Source organism: Lutra lutra, chromosome X (genome assembly GCF_902655055.1).
Source record: "Lutra lutra chromosome X, mLutLut1.2, whole genome shotgun sequence".
Lineage (NCBI taxonomy): Eukaryota > Metazoa > Chordata > Mammalia > Carnivora > Mustelidae > Lutra > Lutra lutra.
In genome coordinates, this window is record NC_062296.1 from 92,656,369 (window position 1) to 92,662,368 (window position 6,000).

General features: G+C 41.6%; 1 pseudogene; it reads left to right on the top strand.

Annotated features, from left to right (window-relative positions):
- Positions 1-5,089: 5,089 nt before the first annotated feature.
- Positions 5,090-5,186, top strand: LOC125092530 (uncharacterized; annotated as a pseudogene).
- The last annotated feature ends 814 nt before the right edge of the window (positions 5,187-6,000 follow it).

Genomic DNA, 6,000 nt, shown 5'->3' on the forward strand with positions numbered 1-6,000 from the left:
CTCTCTCTCTGTTTCACTCTCACTCTTGTTCAAATAAATATCTAAACTCTTTTAAAAAAACGTTGTGGGGGGGGCCTGGGTGGCTCAGTGGGTTAAGCCTCTGCCTTCAGTTCAGGTCATGATCCCAGGGTCCTGGGATCGAGCCCCGCATCGGGGGTCTCTGCTCAGCGGGGAGCCTGCTTCCCCCTCTCTCTCTGCCTGCCTCTCTGCCTACTTGTGATCTCTCTCTCTGTCAAATAAATGGGTGAAACCTTTAAAAAAAAAGTTGTGGAAATTATTCCTCAATACTTTAAATTTTTTAAAAATATTTTATTTATTTATTTGACAGAGAGAGAGATCACAAGTAGGCAGAGGCAGGCAGAGAGAGAGGGGGAAGCAGGCTCCCTGCAGGGAGCCTGATGCCGGGCTCGATCCCAGGACCCTGAGATCATGACCTGAGCCGAAGGCAGCGGCTTAATCCACTGAGCCACCCAGGCACCCCCTACACCTGATTTCTAAAAGGAATACATTTAACATATCATCATGTGTGCAATTTACTATAATCTCTTTATAAATATTCCTTACAAAACATTAAGGAAATTTTGTTCTAATCCTTGTTTACCAAGATTTTTTACTATGAATACTGAATTTTATTTAAAAGGCTTTTTATGCATCTATTGACATGATTATATAATATTTCTCCTTTAACCTCTTAAGTCAATAACTGTAATTGATTTTTTCCTTATTAAAAAAATCTTATATCTCTAAGCTAGACATTCATTTCAAAACCAATTTGGTCTCGATTTTGGAAACAAAAATGAGGGTTTAAGACTGAATACCCCTCCCCCAAAACATGGCTAACCCCTCCAATACGATTGTAACTTTTAGCAAGCAGAGAAGTAGAAATGATTTTTGGTTTTATATGTACTCATAAAACAATTGTATGCATTACTGACAACCCTGGTGTAGTTTTAAAGGGAATTTGTTCAAACTATAAGACATTCTTGAAAAGGCAAAATTGTGAGACCGTAAAAAGATCAGTAGTTTCTTGAGGCTAGTGGGAGAGGGAGGACAAGAGTTGGCGCATAGGCGACCTTTAAGCCAGTGAAACTAGTCTGTATGTTATTAAAAAGGTGGATACATGTCCTTATATATTTGTCAAAATCATAGCGTGTACAACACCAAGCGTAAACCCCAATGTAAACTATGGACTCTGGGTGATAATGACGTGTCCGTGCAGATCCATCAGTTGTAACAAATGTCCCACTCTGGGGGGCGGGGCTGTTGATAATAGGGGAGGCCCTGCACGTGTGGAGGCGGGGAGATACGGGAACTCTCTCTACTTTCCACCCAATTTCGCTGTGAACCTAAAACTGCTCAAAAAAATTAAATCTATTTTTTTAAAGGGGGGGGGTTGGTTCTTGTTTTAATATGCAGTGAGAACTGCATATTGGAGTGATTAATGGACCCTTGGTTTATCCCCAGAATTGATGCACACTAAAACATGCTTGAAATATACTTTTAAACTTTTTGATTTTGCAAAGGATGGAATGGGATTGAGGGGAAGCAGAAGGAAAGAGAGAGATGTAAATCATTTTCAGTATTACATTTCTAATTCGCAACTTTAACACCACATTATTTTTTTTTAATTTTTTAACACCACATTATTATTGGAAAATATTTATGATTGCAAAAGCCAGTTATGGGCGAGGACTGTTTTGATTTGATTTGTCTTGCTTTGTTTTTCAAGAAACCAGAAACAGTTGTAAATAACAACCCACTCAGTGCCAGAGATGAATGAGTTAGTGTTGCCAGATCTTGTGATATTGTGTGCCTGAAATTATACCTTAGGATTGCAATCATCACATATGTTTTTCTGATGTATCTCTCTGTGACTTTTTCTCAGTCTGAACCCACAATTTACCGGAGTCTCCCTTGTTCATTTATTGAGTGGGTCATACATGTAAGACACCATGCTAAATGCTATGTTCAGCCCTTCCAGAATCAACTAGAAGACCTCCTCCGAGGCTTAACTAGCTGTGCTGTCATCCGAAGAATGTTTCACTCACAGTCCTAAGTCAGACTATCTGGCAACGCTAACAACAATGGTACATTATGCTTTTTGTGTAGATACTACTTATGAAAACAAGAAGAATATAGCTTTCTTGTGAGGTAATATATATGAGCTCTTTTCTCTTGGAAGAAAAATATGAAAGAACTATTTTTATTTTTATTTTTTATTTTTTTTAAAGATTTTATTTATTTATTTGACAGAGAGAGATCACAAGTAGACAGAGAGGCAGGCAGAGAGAGAGAGAGAGGGAAGCAGGCTCCCTGCTGAGCAGAGAGCCCGATGCGGGCCTCGATCCCAGGACCCTGAGATCATGACCTGACCCGAAGGCAGCGGCTTAACCCACTGAGCCACCCAGGCACCCTGAAAGAACTATTTTTAAAGACACGTTGGCTCAAAGGAGAAGGAATTACTCTTTTTTTTTTTTTTTAGAAACCCAGCTAGATTAAAAGTGACTTCTTTCTGGTTTAAGATTGGGAACATAATTTTGATATCTTGTTGTGAAACTTACTGCTTTAGGGTTCCAGGGGTTTCACGAAGGTATCACAATGGTTGTTATCTCCTTCCCAGCTGAGTTGAAAAGACTTTTGTTTAAAAAAATAAAGCCAGGGTGCCTGGGTGGCTCAGTCGTTAATCATCTGCCTTCGGCTCAGGTCATGATCCCAGGGTCCTGGGATCGAGCCCCACATCAGGCTCTCTGCTCAGTGGGGAGCCTGCTTCTCCCTCTCCCACTCTCCCTGCTTGTATTCCATCTCTCACTATCTCTCTCTCTGTCAAATAAATAAATAAAATCTTAAAAAAAAAACTAAAGCAAACAAATAAAAAACCCCAAAAGCCTGAAATGGAAATCTTGTTTGTCCAGTTTGAAAGTTAGTCAAAGTAGGGTGCCTGGGTGGCTCACTCCATTATGCGTCTGCCTTTGGCTCAGGTCATGATCCCTGGGGTCCCAAGATAGAGCCCTGCATCAGGATCCCTGCTCAGCGGGGAGCCTGCTTCTCCCTCTATACCTCCCCCTCCTCCTCCTTCTCTCTCTCTCTCTCTCACTCTCTCTCAAATAAATAAATACAATCTTTAAAGAAAAAAAGAGGAACTTAGTCAAAGTGCTTTCATGGGACAGCTGTGAAGTGCTGTCCTTGGGCTGTGCAAATGTTTACACCCGGGGCTGCTTCTACCGCACTACACCGAGGCAGTAAAAGCCTAGTGACCTCATAGAACTTTCCAGGGACTGTTTAGTGTCTGCACTATCGAGGCTCCCCTTCACACCATTAGATAAATACTATATTGTATCTAAAGAAAGGACAGAAACTAAGTGTGGTAAATTTAAGATTGTTTCATTCTTTTCTAGTGATATTTGCTTGAGTGTAAAGAAACTAACCAACGAACAGTATAAGATGGTTGGTACCTTTTCACAATGATTTTTGTAAAGTCGAACCAAAAAGAAACAACGTTCCTTGTCAAGAAAAAAGTTCCTTATCAAAGTGCATCTCGAGACATATGGAAGAAAGAACATGTGCTTTGGTGACAGACATACCAAGGTTCGTTAAAACACGTTGGACCTCAGTTGCCTTATCTGAGTATTAGGTATAATAAGGACTTCTTTGAGAGGCAGAACTAAATAAAATCACATATATAAAACTAGTATGTTGTTTGCCTTACAACAGGTATTTTAAAAATGTAAACTTCGGAAAGAATAAAATACCCACAAGAAACACCTACTGTTACTCCTATTGCCACTGGGAGAGGAGGCAGGGGAAAATCTGGGCTGTCTTAGATTTTTACTTTTAATACCACTGTATGCAGTTTGTCTATGTCAAGTTTCCTCAAAGCAATAAGGACTTGCTGCATTTATTGGGCAAGGGAGAGAAGCCCAACAACATCATAGTTAAGTAAACAGGAGGTAACTGGCTCACATAACCGGACAGTCCAAGGATGCATCTGGCTTCAGGCACTTGGTCTCACATGTGGTCAGTGCTTTGCCTCCCCAGCTCTCAGCTCTGATGAGTTCTGTTAGCTCCTTTAAATAAAAGAATTATTCTGATACTTGTCACAGTGTCAGAATGCAATGGGGTCAACACTATCATAATCGGGGAGAGAGACTGGGCTCAATTCCAAAAACAAGGACAGTGGAGATTTATAGCCAAAGAATAGTGTGAGGGGGGCAGTGGATGGAAACCTACTCAGAAAAGACATCAAGGGTAGAGGGGTTAAAGGCAGGCCAAGGACTTAGACATCAATAGGTGGATGAGGAACTTGATCGGATAGATACCAGGTGGGGGCAGGGATTCTCCAGAAACCAAGTTAGCAGGATTCTTGCCAAACCTGGGCTGTGCAGGCCCAGCGAAGACAGGATGGACATGGAAGGCCAAGGCTGAGGCCTAGTCGAGAAGAGGGGTCAGGGAATCCTAACTACAGTTTGGTCAGGAGACAATCTCTGTCACCCTCTAAGTGCTGATCAAGATTTCCATCCTCCTGTTCTAGCAAACTCAAGGGCGAACGTTGATCTTTCTGAAGATCTCTGTGTGACAATCACTCTGATTGGCCCGGTATGGTCCCCATGCTCATCTTGAAGCCAATCACCATTGCACCATGATTGGTCAAACTTGACTTACACTTCCTCCCCTGTGAGGGACCACATAGAAGAGAGGAGAGGATTCTCAAAGGATCTAGAAAAAAGGAAGATGGACAAAAATGTCAGGCCCTCCAAATTTGTGTCTATCTATTTGTGGCAGTCTATCACAGTCATAATATACATTTTCTAAAAGACTTTAATGTGTAATAGCAAATACAGTGATAATAGAAAGTATCTTAGATGTGGTTCTCACCCACCTAGACTACTTGATGGAATGCGCTTTGAATTACTGTGTTTGTTTTCCTTACCTCCCAGAATGTCCAGTAAAAATCCACTGCTCTGCTTGCTGTCCCCAGCTAGGCAACTCTTACAACTGCATGTGATGGGCCACTCTCATCCATCAGCTCACACTGGCCCTCCAGGGCCTCCCTAAATGAGGGCCCTAAAACATTAAAAGTAGTTAATGTGGTGCTTGCTTTGGCAGCCCATAAATCTGGAAAGATACGGAGATTAGCATGGGCCTTGTGCAAGGATAACACACCAATTTTCAAAGTGTTACGTATTTTAAAAATAAAAGTAATTAGCATGGAAAGCGCCCCTAAGATCACGAAGGAACAGGTATCCTCTTAATATATCTACCGATGGTCATATAAGCGAAACTTAATAAATAACCATTCACACTAAGGTAAAGCTTTGGAAAAAAACAAGAGCTAACGGGTTATACATTCAGAAGGCATTCCTAAGAAATGGGAACCGATAGATTAATTCATTGAGCAAATTTTATTTGAATTCTAGCTTTAATCGTGGAACTCTGTTGAAGCTGTCTAAGGTATACACTGTATTACAGTATACATGCTTCTTAAGGACCTCACAATCTAAGGGGTTTTGAGGTTGTGAATGATGAGGAGGCATGAGACGTGCACCGTATCAACTAGAAAAGCAACGTGGTGCAGATGACCATTTGTAGGTACATTAAGACGATAGTTTAAGGCACTTTTTGTTAATCCTCTGGAACTCTGTCTTATCACACAACAAGCATTCTACTGGGAATCAGAGGACCTGGTTTCTAGAATCGGTGTTGTCACCCATGGTGTGTTGGACTTTGTAAAATTCAGTGTCTCAGTCTTCTTCTTTTTTTTTTTAAGATTTTATTTATTTATTTGACAGAGAGAGATCACAAGTAGGCAGAGAGGCAGGCAGAGAGAGAGAGAGGGAAGCAGGCTCTCTGCTCAGCAGGGAGCCCGATGCGGGACTCGATCCCAGGACCCTGAGATCATGACCTGAGCCGAAGGCAGTGGCTTAGCCCACTGAGCCACCCAGGCGCCCGTGTCTCAGTCTTCTTATCTGGAACTTGTGGGGTACCCCTGAGGTTTTTTATGGA